General features: G+C 41.6%; 1 protein-coding gene across 6 annotated transcripts in view; it reads left to right on the forward strand.

Annotated features, from left to right (window-relative positions):
- The window catches only part of PHEX (phosphate regulating endopeptidase homolog X-linked), a 259,988-nt gene that overhangs the window by 1,074 nt on the left and 238,908 nt on the right, over positions 1-20,006 (forward strand). For 3 of the 6 annotated variants that reach the window (XM_037821359.1, XM_037821363.1, XM_037821364.1), the window contains exon 1: positions 243-312. The gene's annotated coding sequence lies outside the window, so the exon portion shown is untranslated. Of the gene's footprint in view, positions 1-239; positions 876-5,481; positions 5,502-20,006 lie in introns of those variants that run through there. The other 3 variants (XM_037821360.1, XM_037821362.1, XM_037821361.1) reach the window with 3 other exon arrangements.

The following is a 20,006-nucleotide window of genomic DNA, read 5'->3' on the forward strand; positions in this document are numbered from 1 at the left end:
CCATTGCTGGTAACAATTCTAATCTAGGTTTGAGCATTCTAAATTTCTAATAGGGAAGCCTCAATCAGGTTCTCAACTGTTTTTGTACCTGGGACCTGTTTGGCAGCCTGTGAGCACCTTTTCAGAAAGAGGTTTTTTAATGTATAAAACACTCAGTATTAAAGCGATACAAATTATATTCTTAATTTATGATTTAATATTTGTGCTTCTTTATTAACTTTTTACATATCTGGATCTAGTGGTGGGTCGAATACCATAATTTTGAAGTCTTAATGAGTGTGAATATTTGAGATCTGCAGCAACTGAAATGCGGTAAGTACATATCTGATGTCTCTTGTTTCAAAGCCGTAGGTACTGCTAGTACTGACGTGGTTTGGCATCTAAGTTCATGCTTAAAGAAATAGTGAAACTGTAGAAAGAAATGTTTTCCCACCTAGGTTTATGGGTGCACAGAATTCTGTCCACAGACCCCGTGTTAAAAAGCCCTGACCTACAGCTTTTGCTTCCATTATTTCATGGCATTTGGGTGGTGGGGAAGGGTAGGCACGTCCCTTTACGCTTTTATCATGACCTCCGATCAGTACCAGCAAATCAGTTTCCCTTGGCCAGAACCATTTAGAATCTCTGTTACCTGGTGCAATCATTCCACTGATTTATGCTTTGCTCATTATTTCAAAAATGCGAAATAGAACACGGGGAAATAATAGCCCAGTGCTTTTGGAAAGTGATTTGAATACTCTTGGATGTGATGTCCCTTGGCAATCAAGATTATAAATGTCAACTGGACAAGTGTACTCATCTCCTGTTTCTAGGGGACCCAGAGATGCCCTGCCAGGCTTGTTAATGCAGCAGCCTGCCCGTGCAGCCTGCACACGGTGAGCATTTCAGTGAGCTCTGTCTTTATGATGAAGCATCAGGGAATAGGCCCCTTTCTGTGCAACTTCGCACAGGAATGTAGCAGAGAAAATGAATCGGGCTTTTCTGGGAAAGGAAACGGGCTGCACAAGTTGGGTGTTTTTAACAGAAAGCCTCCAATATCCAGGGAAGGGAAGGGAGTGGTTGGGTTATGTCACCCCATTTCCCAGAGATGGGCAGCCCAGCATAGTAGAAACTGGCAAGGGGCAGGTGTCTGTAGACTCTGAGCCTGGAGCTGTCTTGTTAGAGGTTGTTCCTGGTGCCTCCTATTGGGAAATGCCTTTTTCTCGACTTTGTTCTAAAACAGTATTACATGTTCAAGAAAGCAGGCATGGAGGATTGGTGAATGGATATGGTGGTAGTTGCTCCCAGTTCATGACAGGATCAGAAAGCTCTCCTTGAATTTGATCATGCACAGAGCTCTTTTGTCCTTTACTTTCTGGACAACCTGACCTTTGCCTGCTTTCAGCTGTCCTTTGAGTTAAATTTGATACCTGAAATCCCCCCACTCTCCATTCTCCCAATGCTAAGGGAGCTTCTGTCAACATCCCATACACTGCGTGGTCCCTTGCCATTCAGCATTTCTATTTTTCTTCTCCTCAGTCTCATTAAATATTCTAAATCCCATATTTATTGTCTATATATGTGTAAATGTTTAATACCTGAAGAGACAGTATATCTTGGTGGAAAAGAATATAGACATCTGGGATTGGTTTCTGACTCCGCCACTTAAAAACAGGAGGCTTCCAACCAAATGGGGTGGGGGAGCGGCAGAGGAAACACAACTTGAGTGAAGGCCCAAACCAGCTGACAGGTGACTAGAATGAAAGCTCTGGAGGCAGCCACTGGTCCTCCTTGCTCATGTTTATCTCTAATACTTCATATGTATAGTAGACACAAATATGGGGAGCGGCAGAGGAAACACAACTTGAGTGAAGGCCCAAACCAGCTGACAGGTGACTAGAATGAAAGCTCTGGAGGCAGCCACTGGTCCTCCTTGCTCATGTTTATCTCTAATACTTCATATGTATAGTAGACACAAATATTTCCAACCTTAGGAGATTAAAGTGCATTACTTGCATTTTCCAAGTAGAGCATGGAAGGAACAGGCCAGTGTGAAGAAATTACACGGGGTTGGGGTTGGGCTTGTTCAAGAAGAAAAGCAGTCTGAAGGGAGAGGGCCCTGCACCTTCATGTGTTGAAGGAGTGGCTTGGCAAGTATGTCTGCACTGCAGTAGCAAGTCCCAATATTGGTGAAACCGCTGTCATCAATGTAGGGTGTCATCAAAGCCCAGGGCTTGCCTCTTTTGGGCTTCTTGGTGCCCCCAAGCAAAGGGCTGAAGAGGGACGTACAGCAGTGTTCTGGTTTGCTAATGCTGCCATTATGCAAAGCACCAGAAATGGATTGGCTTTTATAAGGGGGGGGGGTTACTTGGTTACAAATTTACAGTCTAAAGGCCAGGAAAATGTCCAAATTAAGGTATCAACACAAGTGTACCTTCACCAAAGGAAGGCCAATGGTGTCCAGAAAATCTGTTGGCTGGAAAGGCACGTAGTTGGCATCTGCTGATCCCAGGTTGTGTTCCAGCTCCTCTCTCAGCTCCTGTGCATTCTTCAAAATGTTGCTCTTGGGGTGTTTTGTCCTCTCAGCTTTTCTCCAGCACCTGTGCTTCTAAGTGTCTGGGTTCCTCTCTTAGCCTCGCCAGCAGACCTTTTCTCTTTCCTCTCAGCTGCTCTGAGCTCCTTCTGTCTGTGAACTCTTTTATAGGATTCCAGTGATTTAATTCAGACCCACCCTGAATGGGTGGGATAACACCTCCATGGAAATTATCCAATCCAAGTTCTCGCCCACAGTTGATTGAGTCACATCTCTATGGAAACACTCAATCAAAGGATTCCAACCTAATCAACACTAATACATCTGCCCTCACAAGACTGCATTAAAGAACGTGGCGTTTGGGGGGACATAATACATCCAAACTGGCACAAGCAGTCAGAAAGGAAAACTGGATCAGTGTGTAGGTGTGGTAGCCATTTTGACTGTCAGCCATATCTGTAACTGAGGCTTCCTCTTTTGTTCTTTTCTGCTTGCTCTCCCTCCACTGTGAGCTACCTCACTCTTGTATGTCCCTGCTCCCAGTGACTCCCCACCTGGTGTGGGACACCTGTGTTGGGTGGAGTTCTTGCACCAGGCTTCCACTTGACTGATCCTGGCTGTTGGGTCTTAGTTTGAGCTTGGGCCTTGACTCCCGCTGGATAAGTCCAGAAGGGTTTGTGCAACAGAATTAAGTATGATAATGAACTGTAAACATTGTAAAAAGCTGGAAATTATGAGTATGTACGGATAAGTACACATGTTTACAAAAAAATAAGGCTTTTACTATAGCATGCTGGGTGAGGGCTGGTAAAGGGGGAAAGAGGACTGGAGTTAGAAAAATTAGTATTTTGTAACCATATTAGTGAAGACTGGATCAGGCAAGAATAATCCATTGATGTTAAATCTAGGGGGAAATTTGATGAGCATGATGTTTACATGGTTTTAAAAGTGTCTCCCACAGATTGCTTTATGAGTTTTGTATTACTTTTCTATTGACACTCTAACAAATTACTACAAACCTTAGTGGCTTAAAACACAAATTTACCTTCTATTGTTTTGGAGATTGGAAGTTCGACACGGGCCTTCCTGGGCCAGAAGTGGCCGAGCTGGTTTCTTCTAGAAGGTCTGGGGGAGAATGTGTTTCCTACCTTTTCTAGCTTCTAGAGGACACCTGCATTCCTCTATCTTCAAAGCCAGCAGTAATAGCATCTTCAGATCTCTCTCTGCTTCTGGCATCACACTGCCTGCTCTTTCTGACTACTCCTGAGTCCCTCATAGGAGAGCTCTTGCGATTGCATTGGGTCCACCTGGATAATCCACAATAATCTCCCCACCTCAAGATCCTTAACTTGATCACAGCTGTAGAGTTCCTTTTTACATTGTAACATTCACAGGCCCAGGGATGAGGCGGTTGACAATCTTGGAGGGGTGTTGGACACTATTCAGCCTGCCACAATTTGTAACAGAAAAATTATTGTCTGCAGTGGAGAAATTGGACACCACCTTGGCCAGGTGATCAAAACCGGCATCAACAAGGGGCAAATGGACATCATGGGCCTCCAGATGTGATGCCCTGAGAAGGGTCCATCACCACTTGCCTAATGTTTGGCTGAGAATGCGATACCTGACTCTAATCATGAAGAAATATTAGACAAACCCAAAATGAGAAACGTTCAATTTTAAAAAGGGCTGGACAATTGTCTAGCCCAGGTCTCGGAATTTAGTAAGTGTTTTTGTAAATGAGTGAGAAAATGCAAAGCCTGTAATTCAGTGGTAAATTAATGTTTTCATTCTAAAAGGAAAAATAAAAGGGCTGGGGGCACTGTAGTCTTCAAATATGTTCACATCATCAAAGACAAAGGCTGGGAAAACGTTCCAGATTATAGGAGGCTGAAGAGACACGGCAACCTAACATGATCCCTGGCCCTGTGTCGGGTTCTGTATTGGAGGAGCAGGTACCATAAAGTATGTTATTGGGCCCATTGACAAATTGGAATATGGACCATAGTTTTTAAATCTGTCAAGAGTTCTTATTGCAACTTCTCTTAAGTTTGAAATTATTTCCAAAGAAAACGTTAAAAAATTTAAAAATCAGAGGGAAGAATGCTCTTGGCCCCTTTGGCTTCTGGTCTGCCTGCAGGATGTGATAGCAAGATTTTTGGATACAGGATCAAAAACATAACAGGACTAAGGCTCAAGGGACTTGTGTAGCAACGAAATAAGCATGCCGCTGCTTTCAAGATCTAGCAGAAGGAGCAGTAAAATGTGATGCTCATGAAACAACAGAAGTCCTAGAAGCTAAATTCTATTTCAGAGGCTTTCTGACAGCTACGCAAAGGAGAATCTTCCCTGTGAGGGCCCCCATGGGGCATTGTGAAGGCCAGAGGAGCAGGACTTGCCCATGATGTCTGCTGCCATGGAAACAAAAAAGGGAGATGCCACCAAGAGTTAAAAGGATGGGCTGGCGGTTGCCTCTCTGCACTCGGGTTCTTGTAGAAATAAAAGGCCCCGGGGGTAAAGACCTTGCTTCAAAGACTCCACTGTTTCTTTGTTGTTAGATGTTTGTGTTCCTGAGTTCTAGATAAGACATTGCAGGGCATGAAGGGGCGTGTGTGTGGCAGAAGGGATGGAAAGTGAAAGTGGGTCTGAAGATTTGATTTACTCAAAGAGCCCCATATTGTAACATCTTAAATTTGAAAATAGATCACTTTTAAAAAGTTACTCAGTATGTTTTACAAGAAGACTAAGAACTTGAAAAGCCTCACCTGGAGCAGTAGTTACCCTGCTATCTAGAAATAGGAATAGAAAAACTAGGGCAGTGCTTCTCAAGCTTGAGTGTGCCTAAGAATTACCCAAGGATCTTGTTAAAATGTGGAGTCGGATACAGGAGGTCCGGGGTACAGCCCGAGCATCTGCATTTCTAACTGAGGTGATGGTGCTGCTGCAAGGCTACAGAGCTTCCTTTGAGTAGCACGGAGCTGGAACACTGGTAAGTGCAAAATCCCCTGGGTCACACTGCAGAAAGCTGCGGTTGCAACCACTGCTGAATCTAAATGTTTTAAATATCAACTTATTGTTACATGCGACCTCCAGAGCAATAGGTGTTGCCATAGTAATTGCTAAAATGAATTCCTATTTGATTTCCAAGGGTTGGAAATATTCTCATGGACACTGTTAAAAAAGGTCGTTAGATAAACCATTAATCCGGGGCTCAATTGTTTGCTCCCAGTACTCCCCAAAAGGCGTTTATTCCCCCAGCATTTGAAAAATTACAAAACTGGTGCTGGATAGAGGTCAATTAGTAGAGCTCTAGAAGCAAAAACAGTGCAGAAAATTTCAAGTCCTGCCTGACTGCAATTCTGAGAGGATATGGAAGCCCCATTCAGTGTGCAGGCTTTGTCCTGACAGCTAGAAGGTTCTAAACACAAGGATAAGAGATTATACTTTTTATTCAACCAAACATGCAACTTACTGAAGCCTGGATTGTGCTTTGATTTCATGGGTTTTGGTAAGTTTATTTCTGTGGAGAGTAAAACCATAACAGATTTTAATCCATGCTTGGGTCTTGTGCACGTTTATTCAAAATAACAAAGAATAAGCAAGGGAAGGATTAGAGGTTACATGATTTAGTTCTGACATTGTATTTGAACAGCTTTCAGTAGTGCTTACAGGCCACTTTCACCACAGCCTCTGTGTAAGGGGTCATGGAAGACAATGTTTGGGATATAGTCAGGGCAATGTGTTTGGGAAAGAACAATTGGGAAGTCTTTTAAGCAGCAAAGAAAAATAAACATAGAACAGCAGCCCAAAGCAATAGGGTGCTATAAGGGATGCTGAAAGTAGAAGCATGTAAGAGTTAAGTGTAGACTTATTAAAGTGAAGGCTATAAAGAAGGCACATGGGTTTTAATTGAGGGATGTGTAAGGATGGAAGCGATTTACCACAAGTGCTTTATAACATTTAGTAGAAGACACAACAAAACCTAATACTAATTAGCTCTGTGGTGGCTACACATAAAACATAAACTCTGTTTTCCCTTAACCAAAACACCATCAGACCCTTCCAGTCTTGCCCCCTGCTGCCCACCCCCAGCCTCACCCACCTGAAAGGGATCAGGGATGATTTGCAAAGTTAATTAGAAGGCAGATAAAGGAGGGCTTGGGTATCAGTCGGCTGTTACTGCAATAATGCTGCATAACAAACTTGAAATTGCAACAGCTTATAGCAACAAGTGATCATTTCTCTCTCACCTGTCTGTGGGTTGGCTGGGTTGAGCTGATTTAGGTTGAGCTCTGCTGGCTTTGCTCCAAGCTGCGTCTTGGGTCTCAGCCTGCTCTGTGTGTCTCGGTTTCAGCTGAGACATGTTTGCATGGTGAAAGGCAGGCATGAAAGAGGGCAAGCACATTTTGAGCCCCTGTTTGTGTCATGTCTGTCAATATCCCATTGGCCAAAGCAGGTCGGATGGCCAAGCCCAAGGTCAAGAGGCAGTGAAGTACACCCTGCCAACCAGGAGGCCATGGCAAGGAAACAGATGTTTAATACTCTGCTAGGGGAGTGGAGAATTGGGAACAATAATCCAAGGAGTGCTTAATGTCCCCTATTCAGAATTAATGTGTTTAAGGAAATAGGAAAAGTTTTTACTCAGAGATGGCAGCATAGATTGTCTAGCCTGACTTTGACAAATGTGATGAAGACTGACGCTTATAGTCCTGTATTGCATTTTAAGCAAGGCATTCAACAGATGACCTCTTATTAGCAAAGAGATGGTAAAATCTTTGAAGGAAGTAACCAAAAGCACTAACAAGTACCTCATAAGTAAAATAGTATTGTGAATTGCACAGACATTCTATGTTGATAAGAGATGTCAAAGTTTGTGGCTTCCTGGAAGGAACGTTGTTCTGGAAATTTAGGGAAGGTGCCATTTGATGAACAAATTCTCTTGGATATTACAGAACCTGAAACTCAAAACTAAATTATATTCCATCTTTGGATATGGAAGCCAAGACTTACAAGGCAGTGTTGTTCCTTCTCTCCACTCCTTGGCTTTAGCAGTAGGATCAAAACTGGCTTGAGAAATCATCTTGAAAAATAAGGCATAAAGGTCAGTGGTGCTTTACACATGTTTAGTGATGTTATAATTTATTTATCACACCCCTGACAAGCAATACTACCATTTAGTTCTGGGATGTGGAATGTTAAAGTGGTTTTGAACATAGGCTCTGGACTCAGACCATTGATTTCAAATCCTGGCTCTGCTACTCCTTGGCTCTGGGACCTTGGGCCTTGGTTTGTGCATCTGTAAGATAGGAATAGTAACAATACCTCCCTCAGGACTGGCGTGAGGCTTAAGTGAACTCCTTCATAATGGCTGTCCCAGAGTAAGTGCTCACATGTTAGCTTTTACTAGTTACTAGCAGGTATTAGATTTCAAAAAATGAGTTAAAATCAAAATTTATACCCATGCAGCCAACTGCCAACTGTGTTGAGTCCCTGTTGCCTTTAAAATTAATCAGGTGTTGGAATCTTAAAGAATAGCAATAGCTGTGCCCTCTTCAGTCTCCACATCCACCAAGAACAGTTGTACAGGATTGGTTTTATTGCATTTTTAAGAACCTCCTACTTGTGTTTTCCCCAGTATTTCCACATGTCCTTAAGTTAGCTGTCTATATTGAGTGACAGTTAAGTGGGGACAGTAAATGGGTTAGATGTTCTTGATGTGCTCCGGGAGGATTGACAATCTTCCAGGCATGTGTTAAAATTGGTTAAGCTGAGCTCTTTGTGTTAATAAGCTCTCTAAGCTACTGCAGGGTAGAGACCATTCCCCTACTAAGCTTTGCATTCCCAGGTTTGGTACCCAGTAAAGAGAGGATGAGAATATAAATGATCAAAGAGATCACATGAAATGGAAATCATCAGAAAACATGTTTGGCGATTTGGCTATGGAAGACATAATAATATATAAAGGACTTAGGTGATTCAACATAACAGAAAAGTGACTAATTTAAGCTTCAACTCAGCACTGATGTATGGAGAAAGAAATTAACATCTGAAGAAGATGACCAGTTTTGTCTTTCATGGAACTAATTCATCTAACCAGGCCAAAATTGACAGGCTTTCAAAATTTGGAAGACTGATGTCAACATCCTCTTGGAAGAATCAAGATGCTCCATTATTACCAAGAAAAAAGCAAAGGGGAAGTAGGCGAATATTCACATTACTGTGAGTTTTTGTTATGCACCAGAGAGCTCTTTAAAACATCCTACCAGTCCCTGAAGTCACTGCAGCTAATAAGCAAACAAAACCCATCAGAAAGTAGAAAGTTGCTTGGCAAAATTGCTCACTGTGTCTTTTTCCTATCTGCTAACTCCCATTGCCTAGACCCTGGCCTTTAAATTTGCAATTCCTTTTGTAATGGTGCTTCATTGTAGACTCATTTTTGTATTTTTTTGTTTTTTTTAAACCAGCCCTTCCAGTACCTTCTGGCATTTTTGCTTCTCCAGGCTTCAAATTTATTAGATGTTGACAAATTGCTTTCCAAAGTGGTGTACCAGTATACACACTTAAGATCAGGGAAGAAGAGTTGAAGTTGCTCTCTTGCCAACGCTTGGCGTTATCAGGCTTTTAAATTTTTTGCCAGTCTGGAAGTATGGAATGGTAATTTCTTATGGCTTGAATTATTCATTACTGCTGAGGTTGGGCAAATTTTTATAAGTGAATTGGCAACTCAGTGTTCTTTTTTTTGTCCATTTGGCTATTGGGTTTTTGTTTTCTTATTGATTTATTGCTCCTTAAATATTTAGGATAATACTCCTTTGTTGCTCATTCTGTTGCAAGTGTCTTCTCTCAGTCTGTAACTTGTGTTCTTGGTTTTTTAACGGCGTCTTTCAATGCACACACATTTTAAATGTACTCAAATTTGTCAGTCTGTTTCCTTTATGGTTTGTATTTGTTGTGTTTTTTTTTTAGAAACCTATCCCCAGTGCAATATTCTCTTATTTATTTGTTTTTCAGTATTTTAAAGTTTTGCTTTTCATAATTAGGTCTTTCATTTATCTGGTGTTCCCTTTTTTGGGGTACGATGTGAGGAGAATTTGCGTGCGCGTGTGTGTGTGTGTGGGTGTGGGCACACATACATGCTATGAAGTGTGAGGGTATTCTTTTCTATTGAGATCACCAGTTGCCCCAGTACCCTTGATTAAATAGCCCATTCTTTTCCCAATTATTTGAAATGCATTTGCTGTCCTATGTCAAACTATCCATCATGGGACTGTTTCTGGGTCCAACAGCTTTTTTTGGACTTTGAGAAGTGATAGTTGGGGCTGTGCCAAAATGTATTTTTTAAAAAGATATAAGATGTCTACAGAATGCCATTGGGTAATATTCTATCTTAGAATATCACAGAAAGGGAAAAAATATGTTGATCACAGTCTAAATGAAATTCTTTGTTCTGATGTCCCACTATGTAATTTATTTTTAAACATTAAAGTTAGCACAAAAATTAGCAGCTAAGTTGTTTGGAATCACTTATCATAGGTTAAACCACTCCATCATAACAAATTTCTGAAGATGCTGTGAATAAAATACTTTATAAAATGTGGTATTTATACCTAAGGTTATTTTTTTTTTTTAAATCATCATTTTATTGAGATATATTCACATACCACGCAGTCATACAAAACAAATCTTACTTTCGATTGTTTACAGTACCATTACATAGTTGTACATTCATCACCTAAATCAATCCCTGACACCTTCATTAGCACGCACACAAAAATAACAAGAATAATAATTAGAGTGAAAAAGAGCAATTGAAGTAAAAAAGAACACTGGGTACCTTTGTTTGTTTCCTTCCCCTATTTTTCTACTCATCCATCCATAAACTAGACAAAGTGGAGTGTGGTCCTTATGGCTTTCCCAATCCCATTGTCACCCCTCATAAGCTACATTTTTATACAACTGTCTTCGAGATTCATGGGTTCTGGGTTGTAGTTTGATAGTTTCAGGTATCCACCACCAGCTACCCCAATTCTTTAGAACCTAAAAAGGGTTGTCTAAAGTGTGCGTAAGAGTGCCCACCAGAGTGACCTCTCGGCTCCTTTTGGAATCTCTCTGCCACTGAAGCTTATTTCATTTCCTTTCACATCCCCCTTTTGGTCAAGAAGATGTTCTCCGTCCCACGATGCCGGGTCTACATTCCTCCCCGGGAGTCATATTCTACGTTGCCAGGGAGATTCACTCCCCTGGGTGTCTGATCCCACGTAGGGGGGAGGGCAGTGATTTCACCTTTCAAGTTGGCTTAGCCAGAGAGAGAGGGCCACATCTGAGCAACAAAGAGGCATTCAGGAGGAGACTCTTAGGCACAAATATAGGGAGGCCTAGCCTCTCCTTTGCAGCAACCGTCTTCCCAAGGGTAAAACTTATGGTAGAGGGCTCAACCCATCAAACCATATACCTAAGGTTATTAAATTTGTGGACAGAGCACTTCAACACATGAAATCCACCAACAGAGCAGCTGTATTTTGGGAACAATTCAAATGCTTGTAAATGTGTTAAGCCAGGTCCCATGCACCACCTTAAGAAAGAAACATTAGTAGGTTTTTTAATGACCACAACATTGTGCTTAGTTAAGCAATAAATTCCATGTGCTTTATCTTTGTTTCATATTCTATAACCCATCTATTCCCAAAAGTGAATGGAGGCAGCTTGTAGTGTTAAAGCACATTTAGAAAAGGATAGCTGAAAGTAGAAGAGAAGAAAGCCTTTGGCCGCCATATTGTGTTGAGCTCTTATTCCAGAATTTGATGTCTTTTCAATTTCACCTCCAAAAAATAACCTGAGATTCAGTGCAATGTTATATAGTTTCTCAAATAGCCAAAGCTAGTCTCCTGACAATTACAAAATGTAGTTAAAACAGTGCCTCTTAAAAAGGTGTCCCAAGGGCGTGCTTCTCCATCTTGTCTTTGCCACCGAGTTCTGGGAGTTGTTTTTATGTCATTCCCTGCCCGATGGGATTTGGGTGGAATCACCCAGGACCTTATATTTGAAATTTCTAATTCTATGGTATGCAGTGGGTTAATTTCTCTTCTGTGGGGAACAGAATCTGGTATTCCTTATGCCTGAATAACTCTCAGTAGTACGTAGTTTATGAGGGTAACAAGTTGATCATTTATTTATTCAGTAACTTTACGGGGACTTCCCATGTGGCAGGCCCTGGCAGGGTACAGAGGGTATGAAGATGAGTGAAGGTCCTCAATAACTCCCCAATCTATTTGGGGAAACTAACTCAGAAATAAAATAGTGGGCTGTCTTTTCACCATCCCGCATGGCGTGCCCCATGGATATTTGAAACATTGCAAGTAACAATATAAAATGGCCAAAAAGGGAAGAGGAGGAAGGAGAGAGTGAGGGTTTTGAAGCACTCGAATGGAAATTCTGACAGTTCAGGGGAAGAGACAGTCAAGGGATAGCTGTATATTTCCCAGGTCTCTTTCTTTCTTTTTATATTCATCATCATTTCAGATAGAAATGTTTAAGGGAAACAGCAGGGAAGGGCTGCCAGGAACATAGCAATTTGGTTTACCAAGATCATTATATTTAGTACTTTAATGTCTGGCTTTTGAGGTGGGGGTGAGGGGTGTTGAATTTAAGGAAAAGTAAACAGTTATTCTTAATTATACCATACCACAGGACTTGGTGTGCTAGCTTCAAACAAAATAATCTAGTCTTTTCACTATTACAGGAACATTGGTGATTAAACAAAACCGATTGAGTGGTTATGATTGGGTATTATTACAGTTAAATAAGGCTATGCCTTTGAGACAGGCAGTAAACTCCAAATGGGATTCATGGCCAATGATATCGGTGAGGCAGTCTATTGTGTAACATGGAATTTATCACCTCCTTAGGAAGACAAACGATCAGTTCTGTTTGTATAATGGATTACATTTTTGAAATTCATACATCACTGGATGTATTTCATATAATAACCCAAGAAAATGTTCCTCGAATTTGACATGTTGAAAAACATTGTCTCCCTAAATAAATGAACTTGCATAAATTACTTAAGAACTAATAACTCGGGGCTTTTCCTTTTTGCTTTAGCTGTCAAAACACTAAGTTGCGGTGGGTAGCTTATCTCCAACACCTGAGATCTATATTTCTCTGCTTAAAAAGAAAATTCTTGTGGTTTAAATCTATTTGGGTGGGTTGGGTGGGGAAGGATTAAATTATTAGCTAGCGATAAGGGGCTACAGTTCTGTCCTGTGTCCTAGGCAAGAGGGGCCATGCCCATTACCATGGGGAGAGGGATGTGCAGTGCCAAGGAGGGGTGCCTGTGTCCTCTTCTAGAACACAGTTTGTATCCCTGAGACTCAGAATTTCCTGTCTGAACTCTAAGCCCACTCCTGGAGCCTGTGAGGGTTCATTGTCCAGATGTTGCTGTTGCTGGAGTCTGAGCAAAGAAAAGGGGTGGGCTAAGGGCCAGGGGTCATCTCTTCCTGTGCCAACATGTTTCTGCATGGAACTCCATGGGGTCTGAGAATTCTGAATTGGAACCTGACCTTCCAGGGGATTATGAGGTGTATTTGTAAAGTGGAAGGACAGAATGTATTTTATTTCATGGCTGTGGCCTGAATTACAGCTTTAAATGGTATGTGAACCTCCTTTTGTACTCTTTTCTCAGATCCAACAATGTAGGGGTGGGCCTGAGGGACTGTATTATGATTTTTTAAAAATACGGACAGAGTATTCGTTAAGCTATGTTAGGAAGAATAATGGCATTATTGCCATTGCGTCAAACAGGTTCTTTGTCGAGTTGAAAACTTTCAAATGTTTTACGAAACTGAAAATAATCCTTCCCACTGAGTATTCCATGGGTGGAATGTTCTAGAGAACAGGAATATGTCTTTATTTGATAAAAACCAGGCCCAGTGCACTCAGGGAGCACTTGACATTAAGGAATCCAGTGGTGAGCTATTATGGCAACCTGTCAGAGGATGTGGGAACAGGATCCCGTAACCACTAGCTTGAAAGAAAAGATTTCCCTCTTGTCCTTGACCATGTCTAATAACTTAAGAAAAAGGGGCTGTTATCACTCCCCTCTATTCCTTTCCCTTCTTCCTGGCTACAAAATCACATTCTGTACCTAATCTTTTCAAGGCAGGCTTCTGTTATCTCATTGGGGTTTCAGTTGCATTCGTTCTGCATTGTAAAGTGCCTCTGTGTTAGGCATCAGCCGCATATGACCACCATAAGTGCACACCTGGCTGTCCTTACTACCAATGTAAACTCACCGACTAGGGTTGAAGGCCTCCTGGGTCTATAGTGAAGAGCAAGAGAGGGATCAGAGATGAGGTGACACTTGAAGGGACCTTTGAGTAGTGCCTCTTAAACTATATGTGATGAAGGACCAAGATTTTAAATTACCAATCCATTGCAGACCACTACTTTTGCAAAATACTATGGAAAGGAATTACTAGAACATGATTATGTGCTTGGACGTTGCAGCCATGTCAGAGTACTAAAAACGTCTAGAAAGACGTAGCAGAAAGTGCTACTCTCAATTTCTGTGCATATCTTGTCAGAGCCTGGGGACAAACAGGTCACAGTCCGGACTGTGGACCACACTTGAGTAGTGCTGCCTCAAAGGAGAGATGCCATGTTTAATTTTTTTGTTGTTATTGAAATGTAGCATACAGACCAAAAAGGGCACATGTTGTGAGTGTATAGCTTGATGAATTCCCACAAACTATGGGAATTCATAGTCATGAACACTATGTTTAGCCAGCATCCAGATCAAGAAATAGAACATTATCAGCACTCCAGAAGCCCCACTTTGAGAGTGTCTGGTGTCCTGACTTCTAATAGCATAGACTTGTTTTGCCTCTTTTTATACTCTATATAGATGGATTCAAACAGGACGTACTCTTGAGTGTGGCTTCTTTCACTGAATCTTATATTTGTGAGATTCATCCATATTGTTGTATGTAGTTGTAGATGGTTCATTCTCATAGTCTATTGTATGAATGTACCACTATTTATATATCCATTATCCTGTTGATTGGCTTGTGGATAGTTTACAGTTTGGGGCTATTACAAGTAGTGTTTCTATGAACTCGTAGTTCATTTCTTTTTTGGTGAACACATGTATTTCTGTTGGGTGTGTACCTAAGAGTAGAATTGCTGGTATAATGGTATATTAATGTTCTGCTTCAGCAGTTTTCTAAAGTGGTTGCACAAGTTTACACACTTTCACCAGCAATGCATGAGAGTTCCAAATGCTCCACATCCTCCTCAACACCTACTAGTTTCTGTGTTTATAATTTGAGCCATTCTGGTGGGTATACAGAGGTATTACATTGTGGTTTTAATTTGCATTTCCTTAATGAGTAATGAAGTTGAACCCCTTTTCATATGTTTATTGGTCACTTGGATATCCTCTTTTTGAAGTGTCTCTTCAAGTCTCTGGTCCATTTTTTCTATTGAGTGATCTCTCTTTTTCTTCTTGATTTGTACACAGTCTTTATATATTCTGGATATGAAGCAAGGCACCGTCTTGACTTGCCTTCCAGGCAGAGAGAAAAACATCAGCAATGCCTTGGCAGAGTTAATTCGTGTGCATCTTGTGTTGGGGAAGAGCTATGAGTTGGTATGACTAAGATCATGAATGAGGAAAGGAATCAGGCTGATATTCTGCCAGTCAGCAACTGCATGGCTATGCTGGTTCTTAAAATATTGAAATACTTCCATGCCTCTTGGTCAGTAGCTGCTGCCCTGAGTCCTTAATGCCTCCCACTGGGCTGGCCTTTTGCCTACTATGCCTCCACCCAACCCTGTGCCTCCCACAATTCACTAACCAAAGGGGTAACTCCTGGCGGAGCAAGGGGCCTCCAGAGGAATGGCCAGCCTCTCTTCTGATTGATCAATATCTGTGCTGGGACAGTTGTTTAATATTTTGAATCTCTCTTCCGTAGTGTGTTTGAGGGAAGGGAGTTTGTCTCCCAGCTACTACCGAGTCAGTCCAGGTCGTAGTTGCCTTCTCCTCCACCACCCAGACTCCTAAAATTCTATTTGATGTCTATAGACGCAGTCTCTTCTGGGCCCTTCTTTGCCTCATCACGGATGCTACCTGTATTAATTGGTTGCTAGGTACTCTAAAAAAGCCACTAAATATATGGTGTTTCAACCAGATAAAAATATTTAAAATTATATATGTATTTATATATATGTATATTTAAATAATCTTGCCCTCCAGGAGATTCTGGTGACCACTAAAATCTTGAGAATCATTTCTCTAAGACTCTTCCCTTGATAGACACCCATTCATTGAACAATTAGCTGTAACCAATCAAAGGCATATAAACTTGTATAGGTGAGTAGTCTAACCAAGGGGTCAGAGTGGAAATGATTAGTTTGAGAACATAGCAAGTAAGCACTAAGTTGGATGAATAGTTAATATATTTTTGAAAACAACAACGCAGTGTAATGCTTTGGAGAAGATATTATGGGCTTTGGAGCCAGACAGCTCTGAGTTCTAACCAGGCTGTGTCATTTACCCAACATGTGCTGTCGGGAATATTACTTCTCCTCTGTGAGCCTGAGTGTCCTTATCCGTAAAAGAGGGCAAAAGCTACCTATTTCATAAGGTTGCTGTCAGGAATGATGATAATACACATAAAGTGAGTGAGCACTGAAGAAATGATAGCTGTATGGCCAAGGAGGTGAGCAAATCAATAAAATCCTCCTTTAGGCTCCGAACAAGGCTTGGCTAGCTCACCTTTGCAATTTGTATATCCTTCTTAATGTTCAATTACTAGTAGCAACAAATCAGGAGATATATCTTGAGTTGCTATTTTTGTTCCCCAAGTGAAAAACTCTTTTTGTTCTGTATTAAATGATGGCTGCTGTTCCTGTTAACAGTTAGATTTCTTTTCCCTTTAAAAGAGAAGTTGTGGGACAATTAGTCTTTTAAACGAGAATTAAAGGAAGCATAGTTTATCACTTTTCCTAGGCTCAAGTGTCATGTTGACAGGCTATATCTACCATCCACTAATTACCTGAGGGAGATAAGCAGACTTATCAAGTAACATGGTAAAGAGACAAGAGGTTGGAATTTGAAACCATTCAGGCCTTAAGACCTGCTGTGTGACCTTGGGCAAAATCACTTATCTCCCAACTTGAGTTTCCCTCTGTAAAAGGAGATAAGAACATCTACCTAAGAAAGATGTTTGAGAGTATCAGATATAATGTAAATAATGTGTCTCATTAGTGGAAGAGCTGGGACTCTAACTCCTCTGGTCCAAGGGCCTGCCAATAAAATAGCAGAGCACCACCTCAGTCACAAGGCCCACTCTCTTCCTTTCCTTCCTTCCCTTCTCCTTCCAGTGGATGGATGAATACATTTTTCAGGATGTGAATCATTTCCTTCTTTCTCATTGAAATTGTGACCCACATGGGATTTTACTGCCTGAAGCAGCAGACCCAGCACATCCAAATACTGACCAGACACACTCAGATGTGGTAGAAAGGTTCAGCTTCTGCTATCATCCTGGCCAGTTAGCAGCTTGGGTTTAACCTGCTGGATTCCGTTATCTCTGGATAAGTAATCTTACCTCTGAGTCCTGCCAGAAACTCCTACATCTCTGGGGTTTGGCCCATCTAGAAGCTTCTCTTTCTTCTTTCAAGCTGTTCCTTCTTCCAGGTCTTCCCTCTCTGGGGAAGTCTTCCAAACAAATCTCCCACATAGGGCTTTCTGTTTCTCTGGAGCCTTACTGCCCATATGGCCAGGTCTGTATGCTTTAGTGTTCAACTAAATTGCCAGGTTTTTTTTTTTCCCCCCACATATTTTTATGCCTGAACTCAGTTTACCAGTTTGGAATCTCTAGTATAGCTTCTTTGTCTTCCTTCACAGGGTGTTACAGAGGGCTAGACATCTGAGAAGTGCTCCAGAAACTTTGTTACTTCATTGATTGAGTTCAGTTAAGGTCCAAGAGAGTCCTGGAGGTTCTTAACTGAAATAATTGGGTGGGTGCAGACAACACTGTTAAAAGACTTCCTTACACAGAGACTTCTCAGTTAACTAATTTTCACAACTCTTGAATTTTTTTTTACAAACTCCCCTGCCCCACCCTTTCCATCACAAAGTACACTAAAAAATATAGTGTAATTTCAGTATTACAGTTTCAGACAAAGACACACCACCAATTTCCCTGACATGACAGTTTCTATTCAGAGAATATCAAATGGCACAATTTTGAGTTGCATATCAAGTTTGGATGAACCTTTTACTTTGTGGATGTGTGCCATGAAAGTGAGGCGGGGCAAAGAGGTAGCATCTTCTACTTTTTGGTCCAGGCATCAGCATACTTTTCCTGTAATGGTCTGGAGAGTAAATATTTTTAGCTTTGTAGGCTATAAGATCTCTGTTGCAAAACAGCTCAGCTCTGCTTTGTAGCATGAGAGCAACCATAGACAATATGGAAACGATTGGTGTAGCTTTGTTCCCATGAAACTTTATTTACAAACACAGGCTGTGGGCCACAGCTGGGCCGTGTGCCCTGGTTTGCTGACCCCTGCTTTAATCTTTTGTGAGCACTCATTATTGAAGTTCTTTATTTTGCCCTAAAGATTTTTTTGTTTTTTTTTTCCCCTGTGCTGTTACTTTATTTTTAAGTGTAGTTTGAGTTCAAGATAATCATCATCTCCCAAAAGGTTGAAGAATTAATGCAGGAAATGGCTGTTTTGATTTGTTAAAGCTGCTGGAATGCAATATACCAGAAATGGGTTAGTTTTTACAATTGGGATTTATTAGCTTAAAAATTTACAGTTCTAAGGCCATGAAAATGTACAAATTAAGGCAGCAACAGGATGATACCGTCTCTGAAGAAAGGCTGCCGGCATCTGGGACACCTCTGTCACATGGTAAGGCACATGGCTGATGTCTGCTGGTCCTTCTTTCCGGGGTTTTGTTGCTTTGAGCTTCTGGCTTCAGTGGCTTCCTCACTCATCTCCTCCAGGGACTTTTTCTCTCCAAACTTCTCTGGATGTTTCTGAGCTCTCGGCTTTTTCTGTGTCCTTTATCCTCTTCCCAAAGGACTCCTGTAAAGGATTAAGACCCACCTTGAATGGACTGGGTCACATCTCAATTGAAGTAACCTAACCAAAAGGTCCCACTTACAATAGGTCTGCCCCCACAGGAATGCGTTAAAAGAACATGGCCTTTTCTGGGGTGCATAACAGCTTCAAACTAACACAATGGCACAGAAAGAAGACTGCACCCTGTAATGAATGAGTCCCTCCCATCCTTCCTCTCCCAATCCTCACCTACTTTAAAGTCTTCCTTCATTACATTGCATTACCTGAACAAACTATTCATTTTCAGTATCTTGAAAGTTTTTTTAAAAATTGCATTTATAAACTCGTTTTCATTGCTCAATTAATACAGTTTTCTCTCTGAGTTTGCATTTCTTAGTTTGGGATGATTTTCCTGTTACAATTAATGGAAAAAATTGTTTTGTTTAATGGCTTTCACTTAGCCGTTGGATTTTCTGGAATGAATTACTGTTGTTACATGAGGGATAGGTGCCCTTTGGGGTGAGCCCCAAATTGTCCTCACCTCTGGGGCAATCACCAGATCGAGGTGGGTAAAGTCTAGTTCAGCTGGCAACCCAGGGCCACCATTCCATGTCAGTCCAGATCCAGAGAGGTATGAAGAGATTTGGAGGAGGAAAGAAAGAGGGAAGTGGATCCTGGCATCGCGCTTGTGTGGCTGTCCTCTCCCTGTGCCTAGGGAGATTTGTCAGGCTGCAGTCACACAGCGTTTGGCAGTGACCCCGTCTCCCATCCCATCTTTCCGTTCCCTGGTTTTCCTGTGCCACCCGAGGCCATTCCTTGGGTCTGTTTCTCGTTTGTAAAACAGAGATAAAAACACCTTTGTGATCAGGTATATAGGTTTACCATGAGGTTAAAGTGGGATATGAAAGTGCTCTACCCATGTAAAGTATCATCATCATCACTGAAGCATTTATAAGGAATACCTAGGCTGAAAAACATGACACCTCCCCCATCCCCACCCCCCACCCCCACCCCAGACACTAGCTTCTGAGGTTCCTGAAGCTGCTCTGTAAAGGTTAGTGGTCAGGGCTCCTTGGATGATTTTCATTGTTATTATTTCTCCCTTCACTGTTAATGGGCGAAAAATTGTTTAGATGCTGGGGCCACAGCACTGAATGTGATAAGTGGTTCCTGACTTCCTGGAATCCACAGTATTATGGAGTATTATTAAGACATATTATGGGCCCAAGTCCAAAACCCCTTGGGAGAATCCCATGCTAAGGGCCTGGCCAAGTCTAGCCGGATAGGACCGCGAGCGTGTTGCCATGTTATACTGGGCTCATCAAGTTCTGCTGAGCTCTGGTGTGATTCCCAAGGCTATGGGCACAAGTTTCACATGGAGAAAATTGTTCTACTGATTTCTAGATGTAGCCCTCCCATTGCC

Source organism: Choloepus didactylus, chromosome X (assembly GCF_015220235.1).
Source record: "Choloepus didactylus isolate mChoDid1 chromosome X, mChoDid1.pri, whole genome shotgun sequence".
Taxonomy (NCBI): Eukaryota; Metazoa; Chordata; class Mammalia; order Pilosa; family Megalonychidae; genus Choloepus; species Choloepus didactylus.